Genomic DNA, 10676 nt, shown 5'->3' on the forward strand with positions numbered 1-10676 from the left:
TTATCAAATCGGTCCTAGCCGTTTCGGAGATGGTAACAAAAAATTAAAAAAAACAGCCCCTATTAAATATAGGGGATGATGGTGGAACGGTGAAAATGTAAGATTTACATTTGTAATGCCAACTAAAAAATAAAAACATTTTTCACTTTTAAAACAATAATTTAAAAAAAAAAAAAGGGGTGGGCTACCCTTACCACATAAGGGGTATAAAAATAGATAACAACCTATTCTTAGACGTACTGAATATACATATAAAATTTTATCAAAATCGGTCAAAGCCGTTTCACGGATGGTAACAAAAAATTAAAAAAAACAACCCTATTAAAAATAGGGGATGATAGTAGAACGGTGAAATTTTGGGTTCTTTGTATTTTTTTAATGCAAAATAAAAATAAAATATATATTTTTAAAATATAAAAAAAAATGGGAATGGGCTACCCTCACTTAAAAATTATAAAATAGATAACAAACTATTTTCAGACCTACTCAATATACATAATAAAATTTCATCAAAATCGGCAAAACCGTTTCGGAAATGGTAACAAGAAACTTTAAAAAAAAACAACCCTATTAAAAAAATAGGGGATGATGGTAGAACGGTGAAAATTTAGAGTTGTTTATTTTTTAAGGCCAAATAAAAAAAAATATTTTTTTCAAAAATAAAAAAATGAGGGTAGGCTACCCTCTCAGCTACCCTTATCACTTAAGTATAAAGAATAGATAACAACTTGTCTTAGATGTACTGAATATACACTTCATATAAAATTTTATCAAAATCAGTCAATCCGAGATGGTAACAAAAACTTAAAAAACAACCCCTATTAAAAAATAGGGGATGATGGTAGAACAGTGAAAATTTAGGGTTGTTGTATTTTTAATGCCAAATAAAAAAAAAATTAAAATAATTTTTTTTTTCAAAATAAAAATAGAGGTGGGCTACCCTTACCACTTAAAAAGAGGTATAAAAATAGATAACAAACTATTTTTCAGACCTACACAATATACATAATAAAATGTCATCAAAATCGGTAAGCCGTTTCGGTGATGGTATCAAAAAAACAGCCCCTATTAGAAAATAGGGGATGATAGCAGAACAGTGAAAATTTAGAGTTGTTTGTATTTTTAAGGCCAAATAAAAAAATAATTTTTTTCCAAAAATAAAAAAATGAGAAATTGGGCTACCCTTATCACTTAGGAGTATAAAAAATATATAACAACCTATTTTCAGACCTACTCAATATACTTATAAAATTTCATCAAAATCAGCCAAGCCGTTTCGGAGATGGTATCAAAAAAACAACCCCTATTAGAAAATAGGGGATGATAGTAAAACAGTGAAAATTTAGAGTTGTTTGTATTTTTTAAGGCCAAAAAAAATATTTTTTTTTTCCAAAAATAAAAAATGAGGGGGGGCTACCCCCTCGGCTACCCTTATCACTTAAGGGTATAAGAATAGATAACAACCTGTTCTTAGACATTGCCTGAATATACATATAAATTTTATCAAAATCAGTTAATCAAATATTGTTTTTCACAAAATAAAAAAAAATAGAGGTGGACTACCCTTATCATTTAAGGAGTATAAAAAATATATAACTACCTGTTGAACCTACTGAATATACATATAAAAATTTCATCAAAATCAGTTAAGCCCTGTGGTTAAGCCGTTTCAGGAAATGAAGGCCAACAAAACTGTAACACGAGATATATAAGACTGTATTATATAACTACGGGTGCTGAGCGGAAGACTTGATTGCTGCTTTTGTGGGCCAAGAATTTGCTTTACTCATTATTAAAGAAAGTACACACAAAACAAGGCAACGCCGGGCGTCTATTCGTTCAATTCCGAGCAAAATAGCAAGGCTCCACGAAGTTGGGGCCTCGCTCGCCAAAACGAGGCCCCATCGACAGGTCAGATTTTGATGCCAGACGAGACTTCTAGGGTATTAAGATATTCTTTGGTATATCTCAAGGTCATTAAGCCTCCACAGTTTGACGGAAAAACCGCTTGGGCCAATTATTTTTGCCAGTTTGGGGCCGCTGCGGGAGCGAACGGATGGACAATCGCTGAAAAGGCTTTGACTGTCGCACTGCGGGGAGATGCGGCTGATATCCTGCAGACATTGTCACCATAGGAACAGGGAGATTATCAGCAATTGGTACGACATTTAGAAATGAGGTACGACCAAGCTCATTTGGAACATGTCTATCATTACCAACTAAAAAATCGCATTCAAAAGTCAAATGAGTCTCTGCAGGAAGCCGACGTAGCCCGCCTCGTTCGCGTTGCGTACCCTGCTATGCCAGAGAATGTTATGGAGTGGTTGGCAGTACAGGCATTCTCCGACGGCTTACGTGATAACGAGACAAGACAAGCACTTCTCCTAGCCCACCCAACGCGCTTGGTGGATGCTTTAGCACGTGCCCTTGAATTTGAGGCCGCGAAACAAAGTTCTCGGTCTTTAGGAAGTGTACGGGCCATCGACGAATTCGTGGAAGGGATTTTTCGGAAGGTAATGGACCAGTATATGGGCAAGAAGGGACCGATTCGTTGCTGGAACTGCGGACAGGTAGGACACGTGCAAAGCCGTTGTAAGGGGAGAAGAAGAGAAAGAAGAACCGGCTTCGTCGAGGTCGGAAAACTACTAAGGGTCGAAATGAAGGGGCACACGTCGACCTGTACCCAACATGCCCCAACGAAAACTGCTCAAGTCGCCTCGCTACAACACAAATTTAACAGCATTTTTGTGGATGGTTTTGTTGATGGAGAGTTCCGGACCATGCTGTTGGATACAGGTGCGACGAAAACTATCATCAGACCGGACATTCTTAAAACATCGAAGAAGGTTAAAACAACACAATGGCGACTACGTACTGCCACGGGGGGCTCCGCTGCTGTCCATAGAGAAGTAAACCTTAATTTTGTTATCGGAAGCACCTGTTTTAATCATCGAGTGTTAGTAGCAGACATCTAAGATGAACTTATTCTCGTAATGGACATCATGACCACTAGAGATTTTGAGCTAAACCTCAAACAAGAATTTGAAAATAAATGAAGAAGAAGTGGTTCTGCATCGAAAATGTGAGGGACACTTCGCGTGGTGGTAGCAGAAGATGTTTCGGTCCCTGAGCGCTGTGAGATATTTTTGGATGGTTGCCTAGAGGTAAAATGAATAATGGGGGTATTATTCTGTTGGAGCCAAGGAACCATGACAGCGAAATAGGACGAGGGATCGCTGTTGGAAAAACCCTGCTACAAGCGAAGAAAACTGTACCGGTGAGAGTAATGAACACGAATTATTATTCCGTATCCTTGAAGAAGGGAACCCTCTTGGGGTACTGTTGTTCGGTCTCCTCAGTCGTTCGAAGCGTGGAAGCCTTCAAAATTTCGACTTCAAAAATTCCGGACAAAATGGTGAAGGAGTTGGTAAACGTTAAGGGATTATCTCCCGAAAATATTAGAAAATTGAGAAACCTGATAATCAAGTATCGAGATGTGTTTGATAAAGGAGAAGCAGGACAGAGAGGTCGTACCAATTTAGTACAACATAAAATTGATACAGGAGATGCGCGACCAATCAAACAAAATCCGAGAAGACTTCCGCTCGCCAAACGTGAAGAAGCTGATAAAATCCTTCGAGAAATGAAAGAAGAGGGTGTCATCTAACCATCTAACAGCCCGTGGACATCGCCGGTAGTACTAGTAAAGAAGAAAGACGGTTCCACCAGGTTCTGTGTTGATTATCGGCAGCTCAATAATGTTACAAAGAAGGATAGTTATCCCCTGCCGAGGATAGACGATACTCTCGACACGCTGGCGGGGTCAACGATATTCTCTACGTTAGATCTGAAGAGTGGATATTGGCGAGTCGACATGGCGCCGAAAGACAGAGAAGACAGCGTTCTCGGTGAGCTCCGGCCTGTGGCAATTTACCGTCATGCCTTTTGGATTGTGCAACGCGCCAGCTACCTTTGAGAGACTAATGGAGTCTATGTTAAAGGGACTATCCTGGACTACTTGTTTAGTGTACCTGGATGACATCATAGTGGTGGGGAAATCCTTTGACGATCATCTGAAGAATTTGGAAGAAGTTTTCAAGCGACTAGGGGGCTCTGGTTTGAAACTTAGCCCCAAGAAATGTCATCTGTGTCCAAGAAAAGGTACACTACTTGGGCCGTAGTCTCTCCCAAGGAGTTGCGGTAGATCCACAGAAGACCAAGACAGTGGAAGAGTGGCTGATACCTAAAGATAAACACATGAAGGCATTCCGAGAATTGAAGAAGGCCCTGACTACTGCGCCCATGCTTAGCTACCCTCTTGGCAACGGAAACTTTATAATGGATACCGACGCTAGCAATGTTGCATTAGGCGCTGTTCTGTCTAAGATCCAGGATGGTCAAGAAAAAGTCATTGGTTATTTAGTAAGACCTTGTCAAAACCGGAAAGGAATTACTGTGTAACCAGACGAGAATTACTAGCAGTAGTTAAAGAAGTGGAACACTTCTACAAATATCTCTATGGAAGAAAGTTCTTGTTAAGAACAGACCATGCTGCTTTGAAATGGCTGTTGCAGGTTAAGAATCCTGAAGGGCAGGTAGCTTGATGGATTGAACGATTACAAGAATTTGACACAGAACATCGAGCTGGGGCAATCCATCGAAATACCGACGCGCTTTCCAGAAGACCTTGCGCTAAGGACTGTAAGCGTTGTTCCCGAGCAGAAGAGAGAGAAGTGAAACTCCTAAGAACAACTGTGGTTAATGATAGTTGGCAACCCGAAGATCTTGCAAATGACCAAACCAGTGACCCAGAATTGGGTTTAGTAATTAACTGGAAAAACAGGCCAAAGACCAACGGGGGAAGAAGTTTGCAGATATTCGCCGAACGTAAAGTCGTACTAGGCCCAGTGGAATTCCTTGGTAATAGATAACGGACTACTTCGCCGTGTGATCGAGAGACCGGAGGGACAAGAAGAGAGAAGGCAGATGTCATTCCAAAGAAGAGGTTCCCAGAAGTCTTGGAGGAAGTTCACAATGGAACCAGCGGAGGACATCTTGGTGTTACCTAGACACTTGGCAAGCTGCTTGAACGGTTCTACTGGGTGAACTGCAAAGAAGATGTGAGGGCCTGGTGTAGAAATGTGACATTTGCGCAGCCATTAATGAGCCACAAAAGCGTGGTAAAGCCCCTATGCGCCAGTACAATGTTGGTAGTCCTTTCGAACGAATAGCGATCGACGTGGCTGGTCCTTTCCGGAGACGAACGATGGCAACAAATACATTGTGGTAGTAGTGGATTACTTCAGCAAATGGGTCGAAGCCTACGCGTTGCCAAATCAAGAAGCGTCTACGATTGCTGATGCCCTTGTTAAGAATGGATCTGCAGGTTTGGTGTTCCCATGGAGCTTCATTCAGATCAGGGAAGAAACTTGAGTCCAATCTGTTCCAAGGCGTCTGTGAAGTCATGAACATCCGCAAGACCAGGACGACTGCTCTACATCCACAATCCGATGGGATGGTTGAACGCATGAACGGAACTATCAACCGTTATCTGGCCAAGTAGTCTCTGACCACCAAAAAGACTGGGACAAATTTCTTCACCTTTTCCTGTTGGCCTACCGTTCATCCGTCTAAGAATCTACAGGGCAAAGTCCAGCCAGCATCGTTATGGGACGGGAAGTGCGCCTACCCTGTGATCTGAAATTTGGTTGCCGACCGGGAGAAAAAGTCGCCGGAGAAGATTATGTCCACACACTACGTCAAAGGATGGACGACATTCATCAGAGAGTCGCCTCAATGTTCAAAGTGCTAGTGACCGAATGAAGGAACACTACGACATTCAAGCTGAGCATGGAGGATACCAACCGGGGAAGTTGGTGTGGCTACATAACCCGCAGAGACGTCGTGGGTTATCTCCGCAGCTACAATCCTCGTGGGAAGGGCCATACGAAGTCATGGATAGAATTAATGACGTCGTATACCGTATCAGAAAATTGCCAAAGGAAAACCGAGGGTAGTCCATTTCAACCGTTTGAGCCCCTACCAAGGCGAAATAGAAGATCGTCTGGGACCGTGAGAACCTGCAGCTTTGATCCCCCTGGTTCGGAGATGTCCTTTGACGATTTCATGGCCCGATACAACAACAGTGAGAAGGCTCGCTATGGTGTAACCAAAGAAGATCAACGAGACCTCTTTTCCGTGCCTCTTGATTATTCGCTCGCTCATTGTGTGGCTCGAGATTTGCAGATGTCCAGAGGAATCGCTGCGACGTTCAATGAGAAGTTTGAGCGTGTCGGAGAACTACGCCGACGGGATCCAGAGGTTGGAAGCGTCTTGAGGCTAACCGACAATGCACATGGTCAAGCAAGGCACATCTTCTACCTGGTCACCAAGGAATGGTCCCCGAGTAAACCGACTTATCTCAATCTATGGAAGACCCTATTGAACTGAGAGAGAAGCCCTGCTAAACAACAACATTGCACGATTAGCCATTCCGAAGCTGGCGTGTGGACTCGATGGTTTGAGTTGGGGTACAATCCGGAACATGATTGAAGTCTTGTTCAGATTTACGGGAATCGAGATCCTCGTTTGCTGCTACAACCCAAAGCTGAGATCCGGAGAGAAAACTGTAGACTGCTATTTCTACCAGACTTCACAATGTACCAGGGGCCAGCTTTGCAAATACCTTCATTCACCGTTTACATCTCGGGACGAGCATGTGCCTAAGAAGGGGGCAATGTTGCGGGCCGGTGTGGACCCGACCTAACCTCACAATATGGCCCGCCCTCGGATGACCTTAACATCGCATAGACACCGCAATGATTCATTCGTTCGTGAAGAATCGAGTTCCACTAGAATGGACTCGTACATACGAGAACATTCGAAAACCTTCTCTATGCGACTAACGATCTTTGGACTATTCTAGATTTCTTTTACCTGTCGGTATAAAGCCGGCGGCAGTGGCCTAGAGGGCAGTTATAAATATACAGTTGACGCGCTAAAATTCAAATAAATTCTTAGTTATAATCGTTTGTAAATAGTTCTATAAGTCTTTTTATCGTTATTGTTTTGTTAATTAGTGTTAAATAAATAGTGTTTAAATAAATTGTGACTTTCTATCCACACGGAACCTACGAAAAACGTAACAATATATAAAAATAATAAATAAATCCTTTATTAATAGCCAAAGCTAAGCAATAACAAAAAAAAGTAACAATATAATATTCAAATCCTTATATGTTAACAATTAACAATATTAATATCAGCTTTAAGCTAACAAATAATAATAACAAAAAAAATAATATTCAATTTCCTATATGCTAATATTACCAACAATATAAGATCTTAGTCTACTTTTAAACCTACTTATGTTATTTATACATTTAAATTCTAATGGCAAACTATTAAATTCTACTAACCCCTTATGGAAGAGGGTATTTTGTACAAAAGACGAGGTTTCATTTGGTATATAAAAATCAGATTTTGCTCTAAAGTAAATTCAACCCCAAGATGCACCAAACGTAAACAGAGACATGAGGCAAGCACGTGAACAGGAACGCTGTAGTAATATAACCAGGATGGCACTAAGGTCGGATATTTCAAATCATAAAATTATTATGTATATTTTTATGATCTTTTTACTGTGTTTATATTTTATGATATTTTTATTATATAGTGGGTAATTATTGGGAAAACTGGAAATCGTCCTATTTTCACCAAAATTGGTATACACACCCTATTTTGAGGTCGTAGATTACGAATCTGACCAAACCTAACCAACCAGCGGTCACTTACCGTTTTCAGAAAAACGAAGAAATAATTTCAACATTGAATTTTCTTTATTTCACACCCCTATAAGTAATAATTTCACTATACTTTTATTATATCATGGTTTAATCTAAAAGCCACGCTTGATTGAAAAATGTCCAAAATTTTAGTGAAAACACTTTCTTAACAAAATAACAAAAGAAAATTGAGATCAGATGGAAGTTTTTATTTCATATTCTTCTTTCTCTCTCCTATGCTTAATGAGAGACAAATATTTAATTTTTTTTTTTTTTTTTTTTTTTTAAATAAATTACCTATTATGAGATCTGACAATAGTTAAAACTCTCACCTATATCCATAAAGTTACGCGGAAGAGTTTTATTATATTGCTTTCAACTTCTATGCTTAGGGGATTGATATTTTTATGTTATATTATATTTTATATTAAAAAGATTAAACCCCTTCGCAAAGAAGTTATATAAAGACTATTCTGGCTTACGAAGTTGCATAGAAAGAGTTTTGATTGTTGGTTTCAACTTCTTTGCGGAGGGTTTAATCTTATTTTTATAATATAACAAAAAAGATTAACACCCTCCACATAGAAGTTGTAACCAATGCAAATAAAACCTGATAAAACTCTTTCGTGCCACTTCGTGGTTATAAATAGTCAGATCTAGTTGGTAAAATAGCAGTTATGGGAAGGAGCCGTTCCTCAGGCGACCGCCTTTTGTAATCCCAGAATGAGCAAAAAAAAATACGCTAAATTTACGTTCAGCATTGGCAACGTTACTTTAAATGCCAGAAACACAACCCAACATTTTCAGTTTGTTTACAAATTTATTTTAAAAGTAAATTTTCTCTATTAATAAAGATTGAGTTAAAAAGTAATAGAAAATAGCAAAAACCTCATTGTTTATTGAATACCTAACAAAACATATTGCTAAAAACATAAAAATATGAAAAATTAAGTAAAATTCTACGTTGAAACTACTTTCGTTTTTCACAGAAAAACATTGAAGACCACTCCAGGAAAAATATTCAGATTCGTAATCTACGACCTCAAAGTAGGGTGTATACCAATTTGGTGAAAATCGGACATTTCCAGTTTTTCTCAATTACCTTTAATTTATTATCAAACTACATATAATTAGTGAAATAAAGTGATGGGAAGGGGGCGGGAATATTAAAATATTACATTACACTTTGGCACGACCGATTTTAACAAATTTGGTGTTTTTTAAAAGGGCTTAATTTGTCCTTTAAAATAATTATCTCTTTATTTGGTACTACTGATTTTTTTTATTTCCATTATTGACAGCAATATCTGAATATCGGTATAAATAGGTATCTGTTTCTATAATACTATTTGCAAAAAATGTAATAATGTAAACGTTTTTACATAATTTAAAAGACCAATTGCATTATAACATAATTTAATACATTTTAGTTGACAAAAAAAGCACTTAGTTTTAACTTGCTTTCGTAGCCTGCTGTATTATCCGTTTTAAAGTATAACGACATTTTTTTTTGAAAAACTAGTCAAATAAAAACTTCTATTTTTAAACATAATATTTATTAACATTAGATTTACAAAATTTATAATTTTATTAACATTTACAAAATAATAATTTTATATAAAATATATAACTTTTGACTTTTTGTAGCAGGTACGTGTGTACTAATTGTAAAAATATTTTATGCAAACATGAATATTATTTTCTCTATTTGTAACTTGTAACTTGTACGAAGTGATCAACAATTATAATTGAAATAGTTGACCGTCCTGATTTTAATCGCTTGGTTGGGAATAAATTTAAAAAGCATTTTTATTTTATCAAATAGTATTCCTTAACGCGTTATGCAAGCCGACCCTGTAAAAAATCTCAACCTCCTACCTCAACGGCTCTATGGCTGGCCGGCCAATCAGGGTAGATTTCGCCGCTGGCTCTCGCCTGACACGTGCTGATCACGCACTGTGCATTTGTTTATACTGGTGCATTTTGAATTTGAATACAGTTTAGTACGGTGGCAATGTACAGGGTGGGTCAAATTCGACGCTTTTAAATGGAAACACCTTTTTCTATAGGAGATAGACAAAAACTAATATCGGTGTCTGAGCTCAATTTTTGTCAAAAACATGATGGTGAAAACCGCATATCGATATCTGTTACCGTTTCGGAGTTACGGGGTGTTTTTCAAAAATATGCATTTTAACAAATCGCTGTAACTTTTTGCTATGGAAAATTTTGTATTTTTACGAAAACATTTTCAAAGCACTTTTTCACGTAGAATTTAATGGTTTAAGTATAATTTTTTTAAAATTAATAATTTAAGAATTATCAACAGAAAATTTGATTTTTATATGGGACACCCTGTATATTTTAATTTATTGAAAAGAATTTAAAATTACCTTTCCAAAATATGACACACTTGGTATTTTGCTCGATTCCTCATCGAGATATAGAGTATATAAAAATTCGCCCGCTTTAAATAAGTAGGCTTTGAACGGCACCGGCTGTAATGCAAAAAAATCTAGCTGTGAGCATCAATTAAAGCGAAAATAATATTTGCTATGAGAGATGCAGAATTTTATAACAATTTAAAATATATTTAACCAACATCAACACATTTAAACTATATCTAATAACAATAAATAGTAAACCAAAACATGAGAGTTTGCTACAGGTGTTCGACATATCGACCGTCTTCTGTTATGGACAGACGGGGCAGTTTTTGAACATTTCTCGCGGAATTCATTAACTTAGTGGAGGTGAAAGATACCCTCTCATAACTGCTAAGTATTTCTAATTCTTGTTTAGATTATACGGAAGAATAAGGAACCTTTATTCTTCCGCAAGTATATCCATAGGATTAGATCCATGGGCACTAAGTCAGGCGGCCTCGACGGC

This window comes from Sitophilus oryzae, unplaced genomic scaffold (genome assembly GCF_002938485.1).
Source record: "Sitophilus oryzae breed Bouriz unplaced genomic scaffold, Soryzae_2.0 scaffold_1581_pilon_pilon, whole genome shotgun sequence".
NCBI classification, from domain to species: domain Eukaryota; kingdom Metazoa; phylum Arthropoda; class Insecta; order Coleoptera; family Curculionidae; genus Sitophilus; species Sitophilus oryzae.